Source organism: Pavona decussata, unplaced genomic scaffold (assembly GCF_977016875.1).
Source record: "Pavona decussata unplaced genomic scaffold, jaPavDecu1.1 SCAFFOLD_226, whole genome shotgun sequence".
Taxonomy (NCBI): domain Eukaryota; kingdom Metazoa; phylum Cnidaria; class Anthozoa; order Scleractinia; family Agariciidae; genus Pavona; species Pavona decussata.
Window position 1 is genome coordinate 517,873 of NW_028145631.1, and position 22,748 is coordinate 540,620.

The 22,748-nt window shown below is 37.9% G+C and overlaps 1 protein-coding gene and 1 pseudogene across 1 annotated transcript in view; both read right to left on the reverse strand.

Annotated features, from left to right (window-relative positions):
- Window positions 1-7,565: 7,565 nt before the first annotated feature.
- Window positions 7,566-22,748, reverse strand: part of LOC146458888 (uncharacterized) — a 76,948-nt gene continuing 61,765 nt past the window's right edge. The window contains exon 6 of the mRNA XM_085090235.1: window positions 7,566-7,782. The gene's annotated coding sequence lies outside the window, so the exon portion shown is untranslated. The remainder of the gene's footprint in view (window positions 7,783-22,748) is intronic.
- LOC146458889 (uncharacterized) lies at window positions 10,128-11,769 on the reverse strand (annotated as a pseudogene).

Below are 22,748 nucleotides of genomic sequence, written 5' to 3' on the forward strand. Positions count from 1 at the left end.
GAGATTCAGAATAAACGGCGCTCGAACTTACAACATCATCCCGAGAACCATTAGACAAGTACAGGCGTTCAGTGAATTTAAAACCAAACTTAAGTGCCATCTAAGCAGTAACGCCTGGGGGGGAGTGCGGTACATGCTGCATTTATAACTTAATTATTTGTCTAGTTTTTTTTTAATGTTTCAATGTTTTATCTTGTGCTGTGTCAGGGCTCCATTTAAACTAGCTCTGCTATATTGGATGCCCCTGGATAAATATTGAGTTAAATAAAAATAAAATAAAAAACAACATGCAAACAAGATATAAATGGTTTGTGAGTGACTTTGGCTCCTAACTTGTTTAATATTGTTATGGTTTCAAAAGAAATATTGTTGAAGGTTTGTTATGGTAAAACTATTTTATTTCTTCTCCATTTGAAATATGGTTCTCCATAAATGAGCAGGAGATCAGATGTAATCTGTTGCATTGTCACTTATAAAAACATCAATACATGCAAAATTTGTTCAAATGATAGAGAAGCAGGTTATATTCTTGATATGCACAGTAAAACTACTTGACGTTGTGGTTCAGTTTACTTGCAAGGATTTTATTTTGAAGGGTAAACTGCTTGCAGGAACTTTTTTTTTGCAATTTTCCTTTGCAGGAATTTTTTTTTGGGAATTATCCCCCCACTCCCGTGATTTCTAATGGTCCGCCCCTAAAGAATATAAACGCGCCGAATGCATTGTTGAGTTATATAAACACGCGGGAATTTTTAAGAACACGAGAGAAGTGCAGAGAGGCACGAGCCGTAGGCGTTCATAGAAAAAAATCTTGCTTATTTACACTTCCCTCGGCCCCAGTAAAATATTCTTTAAGACCGAGAGATTTCAAATATTCAGAAAATAGCAAGCTCCCGCAACACAAACCTCAGAGCGGAGCGAAGCGAGGCGATGAAAAAACGAAACCGTAACTAAACAAACTTAAGCCCTCAATTTCACGCACTGCATAGCTCTCGAAGAAATCTACAATGCTAAAAAATGGATCAAAAGACAAATAGCAATGATCAGAGACACAACCCCTTGCCACAAAAACAAACGGCGGGGCCCGGCAATACAAAAACTGTAAGATGAAGATGTAATTACACAGTTCAAATCCTAACATACCCTGCGAGCATAGTCTCCTTCGATCTTCCTAGATAAGTCCTCTTCCCGACTTATCTAGGAAGATCGAAGGAGACTCTGCTCGCAGGGTAATCCTAACAAAGATCTGAAAGATAGCAACAATAGCGGTCGCTTTCTAACTAGAAGGTGTACTGTCACCGGACCGCGAACTGAAACGAGCCAAACTAAACCCTATTTAAAATACTAGTAAAATGAAATGGTATAAGAACGACAGTCGCTAAACAGAAACAACAAGAAGTGAAATAAACAGGCGCTTAAGGGCAGAACTCAAAACCCAGAAATGTCCTTTGAGATCAAAATACAAAACATGCTACAGTTAAGCACATGGTTTTGTTCAATGATTATCATTCAAATCCTTCAAATCATCGTGCCAACCTGCTGTAAACATATAAGAAGCTAAATTGATCAAAAGACTGAGACAGAAGCGCTAAACATGCTAGTAGGAGTTGTGTAGGCCTTCCATTCCTATTTTACGTGCTTGATCGTCGCGTCAATCGTGTAACCGGGGTTGTAGTTAAATTCTGAATCATCTGAATTGTAGCTTTGCTCAGATTCGGAGTCATTGTTTGGCTTTTGGGCAAAAAAAATCGGCCAGAAACCCAAAGAGCTCGCGACTCGCGACACTCCGACTCACTGCTGTTTTGTTGGGTGCTTGTGATCGAGATACCGGGTCGACGTCACAACTCACTAGTGCCAGTCCTCTAATGGCGCGGTTTTAACTTTGGAAATTGTGATTTCGATCGCGTTTTAAAAATCGAGAATAACTTCAAATCTCATTATTTTGCTTGTTTTGGCTTCCTTTCTACGTCTACTTTTGAGAATGAAAGGAATTGGGTAAGGGTGATAGGCACTTTAACAATGAAAGTTTCTAGATGTACAGTCAACTCTCTCGTAAGCGACCACCCTTGGTGCACGACAAAGTGGTCGCTTACGGGAGGTGGTCGCTTACGGGAAAGATCAATAAAATAAGCCTAATGCTGGACTGATAAATTAATTACCTAAAAATATTACCCTAGCAGCTAAAATTAGGCAAATAGAAACTAATTTATTTGATTTTTTCACGTCTATTCATTCTTCTGACGAAACTTTGTGTAACATTTTGGAACAGATCACTGTAACATTTCCCATTTACCTACAGATCTAATTATAGTAATCTTTTCTGTCTGTAAACTGTCAGTTGTCCGGGGTAGCGTCATTAAAAATTGAACTTTTGTTGCTTCTGAGTAATTATGTACTCAGATCATACGCGAATATTTTGGGTGGTCGCTTACCGGAAACGGAAAACAAAAGAATATGTCAAATTTCTGGCCTAAAAAGTGGTCGCGGTCCCTTAGAAATTTGAGTGGTGGTCGCTTACGAGAGAGCTCTTGAAACAGTATTTAACTGAGAAACAAAACGGTTGTTTACGAAGTGGTCGCTTACGGGAGGTGGTCGCTTACGAGAAGTGGTCGCTTTGAGAGAGTTGACTGTATTTAATTTTTAATGGTAATTTAAAGAGTTTATTTCTAGCTCCGGCATTTGGGCATCGTTTATTGACTCTTTTTGCATGTTTGCAAAAGAAAATATGCGTTTTTCTAAGCAGAGAAAAAATCTCTAGAAACTATTCAAACAGAAGCTCAAAAAGCGACGCTCACCTAAGTATTTTAAAATGATGAATTAACGAAACAACCATTATAAACACCGACAACTGAGAGGCGTTACCAAAATTTGCAACGAGGTTTACTACAAAAGTACAGTTCTTCTGAATGATTGCCCACAAAAGAAAACAAATAAACCTTCCGACCCGCTGCACAACCACCCGTCCGGCGGCACTCACGAGTTGGCTTATGGAACCCTTTGATTCACTTCCTTCGAACTTTCTCAATCCTTGTAGACTGACTTTGCTAAATTAAAATGCAATAATTATTATTGACTTTTTCTTAATGAGAACGTGTCTTGAGCAACTGGTTGTGTGGTAGCGTTACTTTCCACAGTATGTTTTCTCACGGGAAGAGATTCAGTAAGCGGGTAAGTTACAATAATTTATACAAGATACCCTTATGGTTTTCTGATACACGGATTAGTTTTTTCCTTTTTCAAATTTTCTATTCGTTATAATTTTAAGAGCAAACAGGTTACAAAATGAGCACAAGAAAGTACTGCCCAATAGCTTTCCATTGAGATTTGCTCATCAAAGGTTAGAACCACGTGCGCCCTCAGTTGACCCGCTTGAGGAAACTGTTCAATAGCGTTGATTTGGTCAGAAATGAGTACTAACTAATCAAAACACACTTAATTTAAAAAAAATGACTGTGAACAGTAATTAAGCATTCTTCAACATGACAGCATCAGACTTCCATTGAAACAACCATTGTATTTCCTTGAACTTACTCCTAGGAGTTTATTCAACATCAATTAACCGCCTTTAATTTGAATGTTTTGCCGAAAAGTGTCGTGTCTTTTTGTTAGCGTACACAGAGCCGTCACCTATTGCAGTGGGCCTGGCACGAGTCGGCTCAGCCAATCAGCAGAGTATGTGGTGGTATGAAGGAGCTGTTGTCACATGACCTTGACCGCCCTTATAAACACTCGCTTGTAATTCCTGGACACTAATATATTTTAATGAAAAAGACATGTTTAGGATACTGTCACTGGATCCCAGCGTACTTGATAAAAGCTGACACACTGAAGAAGCTAACAAACAAGTCTATCTATTGAGCGAACTACTGAGACTCTCCAACTCCTTATCACTGCAACAAATGACAGGAATTTGAGGCAAATAGTTTTAACAAGGAAAAAAAGGAATTAAAGGTCACGAATGCACATAGTGTTTCTCCTTTGTCGCAGAAGGTTTTGCTTCATGTTGCACTGGTTATCCTTTTGTCCCGGCGTTCTTCAGAGGCCATTCACTTTTCAACGAACGCAAAGCATGGAGCATCTGTGTCCCGTTGGAGATGGCAGTTCGTAACTTTGTGAGTGATAAAAAACACTGGTCACAGAAATATTTCATCGATTCGTTAGCAAATCGGATTAGCCCACTAGCACATAAAATTCATTCCTTCATTTAAGAATTGATTTTCTAGGAGTTGACCGCTTTTTATAAAATCTCAGTCAGCCTGACAAAACGATAAAAAAGGGTATAAAAATAAGCGCAGAGACCATAGGGGAAATTATAACGAATGTACAGGGCACGCCCTCTATGGGGTGGTAAAGGTGCATTTCTTACCAACCCACCGAAATTTGTATTGTAAAACAAATGGATTTTCAAAAATTACGGACTGCTGGGTATGTTTTCTTTTTCTTCTTTCATTTTGTTTTCAAAACACTTCCTGGTTGTTGGTATGTAGAATTGATTTTGTAGTCACCTCTTAGGACCACTGTATTATGGGCTTGAACCCACTCAATTTGTGAATTTTTTAACAATTGTTTTCCTTTTTTCTCTCTACCCTTTCTTATATTTGTCTTTCTTCCCCCTAAATTAAAAGTTAAATTGTAGATCGCTGTTGTCAGTGACTTTTTGGCAACCCATCGTAATGATCTGCTTGAACTGGATACAAATTAAGCCTTAACCTAACCCCTACAGTTGAGAGGAGCAATGCCCCCGGAAGGGAATTCTGTCTGCAAAGGGAGAAATATATCGGTTGTCCATTGGGGACTTTTAGTTACAACGCTGAATTTTTTTAAAAGAGAACCAACAAGAATTTAGAAGCATTAATCAAAAATGAAGAAATATAATGTCCTTGTTTTTAGGAGGGAAGGCCTGAATAAATAGTGATTTTGAACATTTAGTCGCTCCCCTGTTTTACAGTGTGCAAGTCTACTGCGCACAATTTTCTAGTTAACTACTGAATATTACCACCCTCTCTTGATATTAGTCAATCTTACTTGCATCTAACAACATATTAAATTCTTAATTTGATTTTACGCAAAAATAAAGGTGTTTTGTGTAAGACTCGCCCCAGTCGTTTCCCGGAGAAACCGATTTTGAAGCTCAATTGACCACTGCTTTGTAAAAAAAACCTGACCCCATTTTCTCTTTTCTGATTTCTAGCCACAATAATTCGTTTGCCAACTACCACGAAAATTTAATTAAGGAAAATGCTATGTTAAATAATATTTCGAGCCTAAAATCTAGCCAATGGACATTTTGGCGTACCTTCAGGGGAAACAAATTAGAATATTTTTTTGAATATCTCAGTAGTACTGAATAGTTTGTAAACAGATTTGACCTTGAAAATCATTGATGCACAGTGAAAAGATTCCATGCATGAAATGGGCTGATAACTAGTCTCTTAACTTCAGAAAATAATTTCTGTTTTTGGCAAATGCTCTAAAATAGTCCTTTTTGTATAAATTACCTTATTTCAATACTTCGTTTCTAAAGAACGAGCATGGTGACCCCCTCTTTTTTTTCAACTTTGGAGCAAACATATTTATATTAGTAACTTGACGAAATATGAACAAAATCTTATGTTGACTTTTGTTTTAGGGGAATGACCTTAAGGCTTTGACTTTCTGCGTTCCTAACGCCTTCTCAAGGAAGCCAGATTTGTAATGAATGAGGCGTTCGTCTCTGTGGAGACATTTCCCGCCATATCTAATTATGCACATAACTAATTCTGACAAAGGGTATTGCTATGACGATTTCAGGCTTGTTTGACATGCAAACTGTTCTACTAACGTAAAGTTCAATCCAAAGAAAAGAAAACAATAGAGCCATGCATGTTTGAGACAGGAATGATCTTTTTTATTTTTTTAACTAGCATTAATCGTACATCCCAGTCCTTAGGCGCCAAGCCTATCATATTACAATTTATTTTAGCAGCTGATATTTTGTTTTGTTATTATAAGGATGCCGTTTCATTTACGCAGAGCAGCTATGGTTATCATTCCCTCTGTCTGTACTTGCGCCCATTTAACGGTAAGGGCTGAAAAAGAAAGAAACGAGATGATTACAACAGGTTCACAAATATTATTATTATCATTATTATTATTATTAATTTATAGCAATGTTAAGGTTACTACTTAGGACAGACTTCTGCATCCGCCTTAGGACATCTCTGCTACGCTTTGCTCCTAGTATTTCCCTTACACTATTACTCAGTACCTCAGAGAATCCCCCAAGGACATCCATTGTAATGTTGATTTGAGTGATCTTGTTGTTGTTATTATGTTACGTTAGTAAGAAAAGCAAAGCAGAACCTATCACTAGTATGTTTTATTATCATTATCATTATCATTATTATTATCATTATCATTAAATATTCTTTTTTCTGAGTATGCTTGCGTCACTTTCTAGAATAATACATCATTCTCAGCATTCACCAGGCTTGAAATATACCATCACACTTATTTCATATACCACACGTTCAAGTCCTTACAGTATGCAGGATGTTTGTCCAATGAACCTAGTTTAATGGCCTTAGCTCTCACAAGTCTCCTGTAGCTCAGTGGTAGAGCATCTGAACTAGTAATCGGTAGGTTTCCGAGTATGCCTGCGTCACTTTCTAGAATAATACATTATTATTATTATTATTATTATTATTATTATTATTATTATTATTATTATTATTAATTTCTTAATTAATTAATTGATTAATTTATTTTTTGCATCGCTAACGTGTAAACATTCATTTTAGGTGGTTGTCCTATCATCCATCAAATGCCTTGCCCAAGCTACACACAAATAAAATGATTATTACTTAAAAAAGATGCTTCACTTATAGCGGGGCCCTCCTGTGGAGCATTATCTACCCCAGGGAATGAAATGCCGGCCGGCTCCATTGGGCAATTCAAACGACAGATTAACCGAACCTCTGACATATCGGACTCTAACACGCCAACCATGTAAATCCCGGTTTCAACCTTTTTTTCATTTATTTATTATTATTATTATTATTATTATTATTATTATTATTATTATTATTATTATTTTTAACTTTGCGTAAGCATGCATACAATGTTGTATATGCGTGTGTGTATGTAGCTAGGTAAGTGGGTAGCTTCCACTCTGCAGAAAACGCATCAATTGTACTTTGACGGAATCAAGTGGTCTCTCTTTTTATATTTTAGATTATTTTCTGTTCTCCGTTGAAAACTCTGAAGATTGAAATTTGGAAATTTCGTGCCCTCCTCCGCGCGCCTAAGAATTATCCAATTTACAATTGGTGGCTCTGCATCTTAATTAAAACGAAATTTGCTTAGAGAAACGTCGTTAGATAAAAAGACGCACTAATCCCCTCTTTTTTACATCTCCTCTCCTCCTCCCTCTATAAAAATATTATTATATCACTAAGTTAGTGATTACTGAGGTGGATTCATACCAGCAGCAGTGTCCTTCACGTGGGCAGAAATGCCAATCGCAGTCATACCTCGGAGGTTCCACTTCGTAACACTCAATTGCATTCGAAAAACAAAGGCCTCCGTTGTCTAAGCAACTCGAACCTTTAGCGTGAGAGTAAAATTAAAACCAGTTTTATTTCAATGGACAACTGTCAAAACATATAATCCCTGTAGACACAGATGAAAACTCACGTTTGGCAATATATTGCTGGGCTAGGGTTTTTCCCTGCACACTAAACACTCCCAATACCAGCAACAGAAGACTGATGGTAAGTTTAGCATCCATTGTTTCCTTTGGCACTGCAAACTGAGATAAAAGTCATCGAAAAATTATTGCTGAAGGACAAATTTAGGGGAGAGTTCATAGTCTTTGAGGTGAACGGTTGTTAATGTTTTTTTAGTGAATAAATTTACCATCCAACGAATGTCGTTATTTATTCAAAACTTGCCGCCAGAAGTTTAAAAAAATGTAGGCTCTTATAAATGCTCACTTTGTTGAATCATGCCGAAATCCACGCCAAGAATAAGAATTTTTTGACCCAAACTAATCAGGGGCGCCCAACGGTTCATTTCGGTGGATATCTGTTCGAAAGGCCTTAACTTCAAGTTACATGGTTATAAGTGATTTTTTTTATCTATTGAGTAGTTGATAACTCAAGTGTCTACAGCTATCTCTCTAAATTGTTTACGGATTTTGTGGGAGTGAAGAATTTTCCTACCTTTTATTACCACTTGTTTTAAGAAGTAGAGAAAAAAAATTATCTGTCATAGTACTTTTTATGTAGAATTAACGTTTATAATGAAACTGGTGGCTTACTCCAGAGATGTGAAGGACTTATATAATTATTGAAGACACTTTTTGGGTGTGAAATGGCATGTTCACTTAGCGCTGAGTTGACTCTGGTTTCAAAAGGTTACTGGAAGATGTTGAGCGGCAGGGAACACAGAAAAATAGAGCGTCTTTCCTTACACTTGAAACTCAAAACATCTGTTTAGCCCCCAAATTTGGGCTTTTACAGTGAGTGAATTACGGTGCCATTCCAACTCAGAACCAGAAATTCGAGTATGATCGAAATTTTTTGCTGAAAATGCTTTCCTTGTTGTTGAGCTAATGCCGACATTTCGGCGCGCCATTGTTGAGCGCCCACAGCCCTTCCGATTGATCTTGTATTCCATTTCCAACTTGTCGAGTGTGGCACAATTAAGAATATCTAAAGTGCGTTCAACAGGTCGAAGATAATGGATAATATCAGAGCCACCCAAAGAGACTGTGTGAGAAACCCCGAATCACTCCTCTAGATCTAAGTGCGGATTTGCGTTTAGCGTTTAGGAAAACGGCGTCAACGAAAGATATCTGGTTTGGATGTCAACCTTTCAAGACGCTTCCATTGATTCTTGACTCGCGCTATTACAAATGCCTTGATTCCTCGAGAAGCGAGGTTAATAAATTTGTCCGGCCGAGCCGAAGGCGCGAGCAAGGCTAAGCCGCGCGAACGAATGAACGAACGAACGAACGAATGAACGAACGAATGAATGAATGAATGAATGAATGAATGAATGAATGAATGAATGAATGAATGAATGAATGAATGAATGAATGAATGAATGAATGAATGAATGAATGAATGAATGAATGAATGAATGAATGAATGAGTGAGTGAGTGAGTGAATGAATGGCTAAGCCGCGCGAAGGAATGAACGAACGAACGAACGAATGAATGAACGAATGAATGAATGAATGAATGAATGAATGAATGAATGAATGAATGAATGAATGAATGAATGAATGAATGAGTGAGTGAGTGAGTGAATGAATGAATGAATGACAGAGTGAGTGAGTGAATGAATGAATGTATAAATGAATGAATGAATGAATTAATGAATGAATGAGTGAGTGAGTGAGTGAATGAATGAATGACTGAGTGAGTGAGTGAGTGAGTGAGTGAGTGAGTGAGTGAATGAATGAATGAATGAATGAATGAATGAATGAATGAATGAATGAATGAATGAATGAATGAATGAGTGAGTGAGTGAGTGAGTGAGTGAATTGATGGGTGGATGGATGGATTGAAAGAGATGAACGAACAAATAAACGAATGAATGAATGAATGAATGAGCGAATGAATAAATGAATGAATGAATGAGTGAGTGAGTGAATGAATGAATGAGGGTCTGAATGGGGGGGTCAAAATGTCGGTTGTCGGTTAAAATTTCATTACTTTGTCGGTTGTCGGTTAAGATTTTTGACCTTTGTCGGTTGTCGGTAAATCTCAGTTAATAATTAAAAATACACGTTAATTATTCACATTTATTATGCAATTTGCCCAGTTTTAAGACTTTAAACTCTTGACGAAGTGTAATACTTGTAATAATTCATTATATGTTTTCACTTAAACCTCGTTAACGCTGTTTTTTTAATTTATCAACGTGCTCATCTACCCCACTTTTGTTTGCAAATCTAGTATACCGATAAAATTCACCAAAGCTTTTATTATAGATGTGAATTTGTTTCCTGTCGACTACGGGGCATCAAAGTAAATCAAGAGAGGTAAATTCTACAAAGAATGGAACACCCACTCTAGCGCCTGGGATAACTAATTTTAATTTGTAAGCTACGGAAGTCTTTTTTCTGAGACGTCCACAAAAACTCACTACACTTATTATTCAACGGCTCTCGTGGCTTTTCTGCGAGGTTTCTTTTTTTTCTCTTTTTTTTTTGCCAAAAATTTGGTTGTCATACGTATCAATCTGCACCGTTAAATGGATTTTTTAACTGTTAGTACCTCTTACATGTCGAGACGCACAAATGCACGAACAGCCCTGCCGGATCGGGTAACACACGCTCTGTTGACAACCTCTGGATGTTCTTCAAAATCTGATTCCTCGTCATCCGAATCTGTCTCATACTCATCGATTTGTACTTCTCTGTGATCCTCAAACACCTCAGTAACATCCCCTTCGTCCACAAATTGTATGCTGACAACGCGTTGTGTATTTGCTGACGATACAGTGTTTTCTTCAGGATATCGAAGCCTCTCTTCAGACTCGTCGGTGTGGCGAACGGCGTAGACAGCTGGCGGCAAGGCCCCAGCCTTATCTTTTGTGGTCTCACTCCTAACCGTCCGTTGGCGTACTGGTCTGTAACTCTCTAGCCACTCTTTGATCTGTCCTTCCATCCCTGGTGTTATGTCCTCACTTGGCAAAGGTGTCATGGTAGCTATAGCAGAAAGGGGCATGGCGGATTGAGGTACCGGATAGTAGGATTTGTCATGCGTGTAGTACTTTGCTGCCTATCTAGATGTGCGCTTCCTTGCAAATTGTTCCAAAATCCTGGGCATATGTAAGTACCGTAAATGTCTCGTGTTTAAGGTGCGAAACAGCGTGTAAATTTTCCACTACTGTTGTGAGCAACGTTTCGAGCAGCAGATCATCTACAAATTGGGGGTTAATGTCCACCACGTTCTTGTATAGCCTTTCTATGCCCTTTTTAAGCAAAGACACAGATACTTGCGTCTTCTGTGATACAGTTCCCTGTGGACCATTGGTTGCAGACGTCTCGCTCAACTGGTAGCGTTCTTTCACCTTACTCACAGTGTCTTTTACATAGCTGTCAATCTTTGTCACGTTCTCTTTTGCTTGTTTCAAGGACACTCCGTCTGGTTTCATACCCTTAGAATGAATTCCAAAGGTATCGTAAAGGGAGCCAAGAATCCCCAGAAAAGATACCGTTTCTGAGAGGCTCGTCACTATCTTCAGTTTTCCAGCGGAAACATCTGTAACAAACAAGTTCTTGTCTACAGAGCATATCCCTTCGATTTGTTTGAATGAGCATGAGTCTTGTGTCCCATCGGAAGAACTGTTGTGGCCACTTCCTACCAAAGTCCTAACCGATTTATCATCAGGGTTGTATTGCATAACCTTTCCCGCCTTTGTATCAGTGTAAACTACCCTCCCGTTCAAGGTGCATACTTGGTTTACCTCAGAGCAAGGAAGAGTCGAGTTGCATACAGCTTTGGTCACTGTCTTTGCGCTAAGTTCACGTTTATAAAGCCCACCTTGGCTCGAGGCTCCTGAGAAGAATGCACATTGGTCAAGTAGAGTAATAGACAAAAGATTTATGATGCTGGATGGATAGGCAGTGAATTTCGTAGCATTGCCGTGAATGGTCACTCCATCAAATGTCAATGTTATCTGATAGACATATTGACTCTCGTCATCGCTACAAAATAACAAATCATTGCTTGCAGCATAGACAGCAGAAGGCTTACCAAGACGATTAGGATGCATCTGGACGTGTTCTGCACAGTCCGTGTTCTTAGAACTGGCACCCAAGTGGTCCTTAAGAACGGTTTGCTGTAAGGACCGACTAAGCGTATACAAAATAGAAAAAACCGATTTCCCCAAACTTTGCCAGAATAAAGGGCTTGGTGGACTACCTCTAAAAATATAAGTTTCATTTTGTTTAGAGCTTTATTTATTTTGGGGGAATTTTTTTAAGATTTTACCCATGGAGGCGGGCTAAAATCACGCCGAAGTAGGCACTTTTGTAGAAGCTCCCTTTTATACAAGGAGCCTTTTCTAGAAAAGATTAACCCAACAGAAGGAACAATTTTATTTTCTTAGATGACTAGCCGCGTTAAAGTTAAATAAAACGTAAACATGAATTTTTGACCAATTTTTTAAGTTGCGCCTTTTTACCGGTGATTATAACAACCTAATTTTGGCTAAATTCAAGGACAAAAAAAGCATTTGGTACATCGCTTTGCCCTACGAAACTACACTCCGGGGAAACATAATCATTTCAACTAAATATTGATCGAATAAAAAATTGGGGTAAATTAAACAGCGAGTTTTCAGAGCGTTTTCAAAACATGTCACTTCAGCAATTAAGAGCGACCTTTGACCTTTTATATCTAGGGGAAATATAAACGAGAGCTTATAAACCTTGACTTTCCTTCGCCGAAAGACGCTTATTTTTACCCTGCTGGCACATTTTGAGTAAAGCAAAACGACACATTTGAATTTGAAGTTATGTACTAGCTATGAAAGATAATTTGAAAAGCAAAATTAGCAATTCAATTCGACTTTGCGTAGGCGGTTCCGATTTGTTTACTATGAAATTGCGATTTTAAAGCCTGTTTACAATACAAATACGGCATCCACTACAAGGTAAACCTCATTCTACTGAATGATTAATAAATCCTTCTTACCTTAGAGATCTTTTCCTGCCTAAAAAACACGGTCAGTGTTCATTGCAAAAGTGTATTGACCGAGATCGCGGAATGCCTCAAGCCAAAGAACAAGTTAACGAAACCACAGGAATGCCAGGAGTACATTTCGTACGATGTTTATTTACACATTTCGGTATTACTATGACACGTCAATTCAAAACGCCTTTTTTTCTTTTCGGACACTAAGATGTAATATCTTGATAACTTAAAGATCACGTAAATTGAAAAGAGCGCCGTGTCCCGAAAGCTACCTTTTTTTTGTTCGTTGCCCGTTGTACTTGCTCAGTGTACAGTGGAGTTTATCGTGGGTGGCTACGACCACCGGAGTCTGTGGTGCTTATATATGGCTGTGTGTGAATATGGGTAGATTGTAGGGGGAACATGTGGTTCAAGTGTGAACAATTTAGCCAATGTGAAAAGCTTAATCCTTGCCAAGTGTACCAAATCCACGCAAGGGCATCTGAGTTATTGCAACACTCGAGACGCTATGTAAGACTGAAGCAAAGTTGTTATCGGCACGGGCAGGTATGTTTTAGTGCTGTGTACTGTGTATATGAATGCCCAACATAAATTAATTTAAAAATATTTACTTTCAAAACAAAGAGAGTTTTTTTTGCTTTCTTTTCCTTCTTTTTAAACGTTGAAAGTTACAATTAACCTCTAACTCAGCTAACGTGGTTAAATTTGTATATGATTTGCGTTTTTTATATCAAGAATCGTCACGGATCAGTAAGTTTTCGTTTATCTTTAAAGCTTGAACATCTTCTAAGGACCAATTTTTAAACCAAAACCCTTCTGTAGCGAACTTAACAGAGGTAAAAGGCCGCAAATGTTAGTAAACATTGCGATGTTTTCGATACGTTTACGAAACGCTTAAAATAATTTAATTTAATTAAAACTTGTTTAAAAGTCACGAAACAACTAAGCTACGGCAAACGTAGAAGCAAAAAGCTTTCTTGTTGCTTTATAAATATACAAAGCGAAAAGCTTCGCTGATCATCAATACTTAAGTCCGTGAAGAAGGATTTTTTGCCTAAAACCACAAAAGATGTTCGGACGAGCATGATAGCCTTGTTTGTTTCACAAGAAGAGAACGTGACTTATTAGATTTGCGGGCCTCCAAGGAACCGAATGTATGTGACAAGAGAAATTGAATTTATTAATTCATTCAGGTCAGGGGCGGAGGGGTGGGGGGGGGGGGGGGAACAACAAATGTGGGCGGTGGTGAATAAAACATTAATGCATTCTATTTTCTATATGTTAAAATTTCCAAGTTAAAAAGCAAGGTAAAGTACCTGTAGTAATTGACTGTTTTACCTTCAAGGGCATTTTTGAGAAAAGCGAGAGTCACCTTGAGCTCACTATTTGACCGAGACATCGGGACACATTTGGTATCAGATGGCGTTCAAATAACAGGATCTGTGCCGCTCCCATTGGATGGGCATGGCATGAGACGTCAGTGTCAGGGGAGAAGGGAATATCATCTATACATGCTAACGGCTTTTTTGGGGCGTCTACAGACGGATTCCACCCAAGGCGCAAAGCAGAGTCCCTTTCCGTGTTAAGAGATCTTATAAAAGGGTGTGGTAGTTGTAGCACCTCATATTACTACTCACCCGAGACAGTCGCCGTATCCCTATCTAATGACTATAGTTTTGGTTGAAGTTTATTGTTTCGTTATAATTATTACTTGTTTGTGATGCAAGGAATTTATTTCTATTTCTGTATCTTTTTTCACTTAAGACTTCGTTGGATTGACAGCAAGTGGTAAGATCCCAAGAAAGAAAAAATGGGTACAGCCACAATGTGGAATTAGCCTATATCATTCCCATTTTTATCGCAGTTTCCTAAATGTCACGGAGATCTGACAAGTCGCAACGTTTGTCATATAAAGGTAGTTCATTATTAATGGACAGTACAGTGCAAAACGAATCACTGTTAAATAAATAAAAAGAGCTGTGCGGTCCCGGTATTGTACAAAGTTATACAGTGGGATTCCTGTGGCTTTATTTGGTTAATAGTTTAGCGATCGGGCGGCTTAATAATTTTGCAATGAGGGCAGGCTATGTCTTTTTTTAGTCAAGAAACGATCTCTAAGGTAAGAAGGATTTATTAATCATTCAGTAGAATGAGGTTTACCTTGTAGTGGATGCCGTATTTGTGTTGTGAACAGACTTTGAAATCGCAATTTCGTGGTAAAGAAATCGGAACCGCCTACGCAAAGTCGAATTGAATTGCTAATTTTGCTTTTCAAATTATCTTTCATAGCTAGTACATAACTTCAAATTCAAATGTGTCGTTTCCCTTTACTCAAAATGTGCCAGCAGGGTAAAAATAAGCGTCTTTCGGCGAAGGAAAGTCAAGGTTTATAAGCTCTCGTTTATATTTCCCCTCGATATAAAAGGTCAAAGGTCGCTCTTAATTGCTGAAGTGACATGTTTTGAAAACGCTCTGAAAACTCGCTGTTTAATTTACCCCAATTTTTTATTCGATCAATGTTTAGTTGAAATGATTATGTTTCCCCGGAGTGTAGTTTCGTAGGGCAAAGCGATGTACCAAAATGCTTTTTTTGTCCTTGAATTTAGCCAAAATTAGGTTGTTATAATCACCGGTAAAAAGGCGCAACTTAAAAAATTGGTCAAAAATTCATGTTTACGTTTTATTTAACTTTAACGCCGCTAGTCATCTAAGAAAATAAAATTGTTCCTTCTGTTGGGTTAATCTTTTCTAGAAAAGGCTCCTTGTATAAAAGGCAGCTTCTACGAAAGTGCCTACTTCGGCGTGATTTTAGCCCGCCTCCATGGGTAAAATTTAAAAAAAATTCCCCCAAAATAAATAAAGCTCTAAACAAAATGAAACTTATATTTTTAGAAGCAGTTCACCGAGCCCTTTATTCTGGCAAAGTTTGGGGAAATCGGTTTTTTCTATTTTGTATACGCTTAGTCGGTCCTTACAGCAAACCGTTCTTAAGTCTTTCGCGCAAAACGGGAACCGTTCCATCCGTTGGGAGAGATAGTGCCTCTAAGTGCCTCAGAAGTTCAGCTCGTCGCTTAATATTATTTGAAAGCCTGGTTTTCAGAAACGAATAAATTTAAGGGCGTGTATAAATAAACGGGGTCTTTAATATGTTAAGCTACACTGTTGTTCATTCACCAATTAATCAGAAAGAAGCTTATAAACTAATTTACTCGCTACTTCTTTGTAGAGATTTTTCTTCTCAATTTTCGCATTCAAATGGACGGTGAAAAAGAAAAAAAAACATTCCGCTCCACAAAACAACAAACAAAAAACGGTGGAACCAGAGTTTAACCACGTTAATATTTGAGCTTAATATTTAACTACAGAACTAAAGTGATTCATCAAACTCCGCTGCACGCGTTCCACACTTACCGTTGAGCTCACTGCTACTTTCATCCGATATTAAATTTGGAAGTTCAAGCTGCCATTGCTCATCCGTCACAATTGCAAAATTTTAGCATTTGCTCGCAGGCGATTTCGCCAGGCGAAATAACTTTAACGAAAATGTGCCTGCTCCTTTAGTCCTAAAAACTCCGTAAGATGTTTTTTTAGTTCAGATACTCCTCTATGAGCTTCTTTGTCTACTGGGACCCTGCTTCGATGACGTTCGATGGCGACTTCTTCATCTTTTCGAAAAAAACTCACGATGACTTTAGCAATCCCAGTCATGACCCGACCGCATGAACAAACAGCGAGCAATAAAAAGACAACAGCAGGGCGTCTCGCCGGCTCGATTGTGATCCGCTGTTCTTGAAATGAGACAGCAGGGCGTCTTGTCAGCCCGATTACGAGCCGCTGTTCTAGAAATGAGCCCACGCTGCTCACCGAAAAGAAGGATCCCGTGGATTTAATGTAATTTGAAGACGAGAAATTCTATAATTCGGCTAAATTTGGAATTAATGTGGTTACGTCGGGTGAAGAAGGATTTTCTGAGCTAGAAATCATCAAAATGCTGTTCTTTCTGAATACAAACATCCCTATCACGTCTGACTATGTCGGCTGTCGGTTAGAATTTATTTGTCGCTAGTCGGTAATTTTTTCAACGTTTCGTCGGTAGTCAGTAATTTTTTACGCCCTTTGTCGCTAGTCGGTTAACCCCATTCACACCCTCATGAATGAGTGAGTGAGTGAGTGAATGAATGAATGAATAAATGAATGAATGAATGAATGAATGAATGAATGAATGAATGAGTGAGTGAGTGAGTGAATTGATGGGTGGATAGATGGATTGAAAGAGATGAACGAACAAATAAACGAATGAATGAATGAATGAATGAATGAATGAATGAGTGAATGAATGAATGAATGAATGAATGAATGAATGAATGAATGAATGAATGAATGAATGAATGAATGAATGAATGAGTGAGTGAGTGAGTGAGTGAGTGAGTGAGTGAATGAATGAATGAATGAATGAATGAATGAATGAATGAATGAATGAATGAATGAATGAATGAATGAATGAATGAATGAATGAATGAATGAGTGTTGAGTGTTGAGTGTTGAGTTTGAGAACTTTCTCGAGGAGACATGATAATGTTTTTGATGATGGCTTCTTCTGGTTTGTTTTGCCTACGTCTATGTCTATATTCGTGGATAGGCTTGATACGTCCAGTGTTGCTAAATAACACTTTTCAGGTAGCTTTTAATGAAGTGTGTGCTGTCTTGTATGTATGACGGTAGCTTTTCCGATATAGGACGCAAAAACTCGTCCACATACGCTGATAACTTCTCCGTGTGGCTGTTTACGGGGGATACTACTGGTCTACCTGGATTGTTAACTTTGTGTATTTTGGGGAGCGTATAGAATGTAGGAGTTCTTGATTGTGCTGGCCTTAAGAGTTTAGCTACTACTTCTTCTTCTAATTCTCCGTCGTATACAAGTGTATCTACGCACTGGTTTATGAGCTGTTCGTGTTCAGGAGTGAAATCTCTCTCTACTCTCTTGTAATATACTTCATTGTCTAGTGGAAAAATGAATTGCTTTGGTAGGGAATTGACTACTTATTTTTACGTAAACGGTTACTGGATCGCCTAACAAGACTTGAGTTTGTACTGGCCGCCAAAAACTTGTTTTTACTGTGTAAACTGAAGGAATTGCAAAGTACTTGGCAAGTACACGTGGACCCACACGAACCGCTCTCAGTAGATTGGCATGTTATCGAAACGTTTATGGATTGATTTTGTTTTAAAGGTTCATGATTCGGAAAAGGATATATAATTATTCAAATCAACGACTGATTTGAGATCTTATGCTCGGAGGATTGTCAATATTTATGAGATCATTTGTCGCAAGGGAGTCAAGTAAATAAGACTCGAATTCGTTTATCGGTGATTCTTCACTGAATGCGTTGAGTATTTTGGCTGAAGTTTAAAATGGAATAAAGGTTATTTCAATACTCTACTTGTGTATGTAGACTGATTTTAATATAAGAGTTAACTGCTTCTTTCGTGGTTTTCTTTTATGATAATCCACTAATATTTTTCACAGTAGTTTGTAGCATTTATTCCCATGTTGTAACTAAAGCTTATGTACATGTAAACTCCCTAGACGAGAAGATTTTGATGCCGTGTGAGGCTTGCACGTGACAATCCACACCTTTGGCGAATGCCGCGTATCTCCCCCCGCAAATTTCAAGAATAAAAAAAAAAGACATTTTTTCAGTCCAAAACGAGAAGTTAACATGAATGTGCTTCTGACAATCAGCCAGTGTGCAATTCTTCGAGCTAGTTAAATTGGCTCGGTGATATTTTATTCCTGTTTGGAAATTGCTTTGTACGGCTAAAATTTGCTACCTGCCTCGCGTACTCCGGGCCTTTAAGGTCGAGTTTTAAATTACGCCTCCAGCGTTTAATCAAGAAAATACTTACTATATTGCCTTCTGTCGGAGGTCTACTGCTGTAACAATTCAAAACTAAAGGTAGATTTCATTACAAAAGGTTGCTATGCACTGGAATGACCGTTTAAACTAAGAAAATTTGGCCCTTTCTAGAGGTTGGAACTCAGGCACTGATAACCGTACAGCCCTTCAATTGCCGAGCATTTTGCGGGATGGATAAATTCTTGTGGCATTTTTCATGTGGAAATAGAATAATGGAAAATTTGACAATATCTTTGCCATTTTTCTTTTTTTCTTTTTTTCATTTTTTGAACAAAATGAAAAAAAATGAAAAAATGGTGTGGCTAAATATCCTTTTTTCATTTTTCTGTTTTTCTATTTTTGGGGGAAAAACGAAAAAAATAGAAAAATGATCTAGGACTCTGAGATTACTTTATTATTCTCACTTTTCAACAATAACAAAAAAAATAATAAAGAAGCAAAATAGTTTTTGAGCCGTTAACAGTATTTTTGTATTTTTGAATTTAACGTCAAAATTAGAAAAATGGAAAAATGATCGATTTTTCTGACCATTTTCTTCTTTTCTATTTTATTCTGTACTTTAAAATATGTAAATATGATAAGGATAAGTAATATCTCCTTTTTCCGTTTTTGTTAAAAAAATCAAAAATTAGATTAGCCGAAGTTTGCACGGACCAAAGTGCTGAAGTAGAAGATAGATAGACTGATAACAATTACCATGTAGCTAAAAACGCAGTTAATCATTGACTAAAGCAATTATAGAAGTGTATTAAATTTTGCGTGTTTAATTTTCGTGGATCCTAATTTTAGCGAGTCTTTAATTTCTTCATTTTTTACAAATCGCGAAATTAAAGTCTCGCGAAAATTAGTACGAATAAGGTAAACGTCAACTGTATTTCAGCATTTCGCCAGCAAGTCCTAGAAGAAAGTAGCCGCGCATCGGAGTTAACAGCACAGGGGCACGTGCTTATCCCGTGTTTTAATGAAGTGCAACTTGTGAATTAGGATTGACGCAGGTTCGACGTTTGCTACCACGCTGGAATTAAGTCGACTCTTTGTCGAACCTATTTTTAAGAAATTCGACGCGACTTAGATTCGACGTTTGCCCTAGGCCTAAGAGGGAAATATGTTTAAGCTAGTTATATCAAAATGCGATAGCATACTCCTCAACAACAAAACCTTTTTGTCAGTGACCCCACAAAGATCCTAGTAATCGTTCTCGACAACACTTAGTAGTGGAAAAGATGTGGGACAAACCGCCGCAACCTGTGAAGCAAGTGGTTTAAACACTGCCCTCGAAATCGTGCTTTTAATGAACTTTTTTCTGCGGTATAAAAACATGAAAGACGAAACAACACACTGGATTTGCTAACTCGTACAAAAAACCTATTTTATAGAAAAAGCGCATGAATGGTTCAACAATTGCTCAAATTCTTTTGACCAATGCAACAATAGGGCAGTTATCCAGGCACAACAATTGAAGGAATGTACTTTGTGAACCAGTTTAATCACTGATGTCGTCCGTCAAACGAAGTCCTGTCAACTTTTCAAAAGTTTTTAATTCTACATTTGATTTTGATAACTAGTAATCGGAACGTCTTATTTCGACTCCTGATAGGAGCACTCGGATTTCCTTTTTTCCGAGTATGCCTACGTTATTCAAAACAAATTGTTCCGGAATTTACACTTTCCGGCATTGTCTGGCACGCAGTTTCAGCGGGAGTCAATCTAAATTTCCATGCTTTTGTCCGACGTGTCTACGCCGACTTAAAACAGTAATAACTTACCCTTTGCGTCGCGTGCGAGGAGCGAAACATCTCGGGTCCGAGTTTGGCCCTGCAAGCCGTCAATAGCAACAATTTTTTAATTTCTCGTCACATTTGTTGAAAGGTTTTTACTTGTGACTTCCCCAATATTGATAACAAAGACTTGCAACCGTACACCAAAAACCTGTTAGCCCAATATATTGAGGGTTCGTATCCTCATCCTCGCTCTTAAATGTCCCGAGTAATTTTGAAGAGAATTAAAGTTTTCTTTCTAAGTCTGTCGCCTTTGTAGGGCAGATGAAGCTTTTACCTTCCGTCTCAGCATGATTTTAAACCATGCACACCATAGTTGCACTCAAAACACTCAGAAAAATCGAAACATGCTTCGAAAGTACGGGGCTTTTTCGATTTTAATAATTTGCTGCCAGGTGCTGTTCTTTCCGGTCATTTTGGTGAACGACCTCAATCAACAAGGATGAAGTTTAACTCCTAAAAGCTGTTTTTTGAAAGATTGTTTCAGTCTACATTAATACATTTTGATATTTAGGGAGTGAGTGAGTCAATTGGCATCTTAAGAGGAGCTACCCCAATCCAAGGATGCACCCCTAGATCTCTTTGCAAAGCTGACAACAGTTCATTTCCACAAAAGCGTTTATTAAATGTCAACTTCAATGTACGTACAATAAGTACACAGATAAATTGTAGTCACACTTTAGGCAGTCCTGATTAAACATAACTATAGTATTACTTCTCTCTATGTTATGGCCTGTACGTTGTTTCAAGACAAAATTTCAAAGAGAGCCTCACGTTCACCATGATCAAAAAAAAGCAAAAGTGCAACACCAATTTAATCTCTACAAGGAAGTCATGTTTTACCCCAGCTACTCCTAAACCAACTAATATCCCTCAATGTTTACAATTCCTTGAATAGTTAGCTTCATATGTGAGCAATTACATGAATTGGGTTGCTGTTGCAAAATAGCTTTCTGCCAATGTTCAAAGGTCCTTTCATTTCTGATCATTTATTAATTCAGGGCTGTGTACTACTATAGACTGAGCCAGTGGAGATACTTAGTATAGAGCTGTTACGAAACCAACTCGACAATTAGCACAGTATCACTGCATTTGTAACTTACTGGGTACAGAAAGTTGTTACGCATCAGCAAACTCAATTCATGTAATTGTTCACCTACAAAGCTGATTATCCAATCCTATATCGAAACATCGAAACATATAAAGCTGTTCGCGTTGGAAACTAAACCCCACACGAGCAATCATTGTGCAGAATATCTTCACTTTAGGAAACGTTCAGTTGTTTCAGCTTGCAATTTTTAGCTCTGTAACGATAGTCCTTAGTTCAAGTTAAGAAAAAGACCTGACGATCGCTCGTCTGAAACGCTAATCTAGAAAAAAAAAACAGAAATGTAGGTTTTGCGTAAACCATAAAACGTGTCACCACCGGACATAATGACCGCTTTTCTGATTCTTGGGATGAGCAAGGAATTCCCGGCTATCACAACCAAGGAATCCCCTATCACAAGAAACAGCGCAAGGAGGTGGTACTATATATCTGCAGACGAACATGTACAGCTAATTCTTACTATCCTGGTCCAACAGCAATTACATTTCTTTTTGAGGCAAGCTTCCTTTATTGACAAACTAAGCACTATTTCAATTATCTAAGAACCATGGATCTTGATGCCTCAAATTCCAGTATGCTGGACAATGCTAGCCGCTCTTCGGCACACAACGGCCATTATCACTGTAAAGAAAATGGGAAATAAATAAGAGGAGAAAAAAAAAAGGTACTATAACTAGAATTAACTCCCGGAGACTACTGTGTTCAGTAGTAAAGACTGAGGCTGAAAATTCTGTCTTAAAAATGAATTAACTCTTCAGTGTATGTGTAACACGAGTATCTTAAAGAATTCTTACTCTAACCGATTGTAATTTAATAAAATTTTTTAAGATATTCCGATTTATGCAATGTTTGCCTATGAGGAAAGACCTCTTAACATAAAAAAGAAAGCATCAAGTTTTTATTCTGCCAGAGATATTGGTGAAAAATGCAGGAAATAAACAAAATCACCCCCTAAAAATTGATTCATTATTTACTTGAAGCGCTCTTACAGATTTTGTTCTGTAATTTCTCCTCGAAGTTGTGTGGATTGAACAGTTTAAATCCGTAAAGTTTCGTCATAAAGTGTGTGACTAGATTTTGAGGTAATCGACAATATTAAAAATGAGAGGATATGCTCTACCGCCGCTATGGTAATAGTTGTTGCTTGGAAACCGATGAACTGAATTTAACTTTGATCATATGTTAAAATGATGATGTAGTATGAAGGAGACCGAAGTTTATCTTCTATGCGAGATTGTAATTTCAAAAC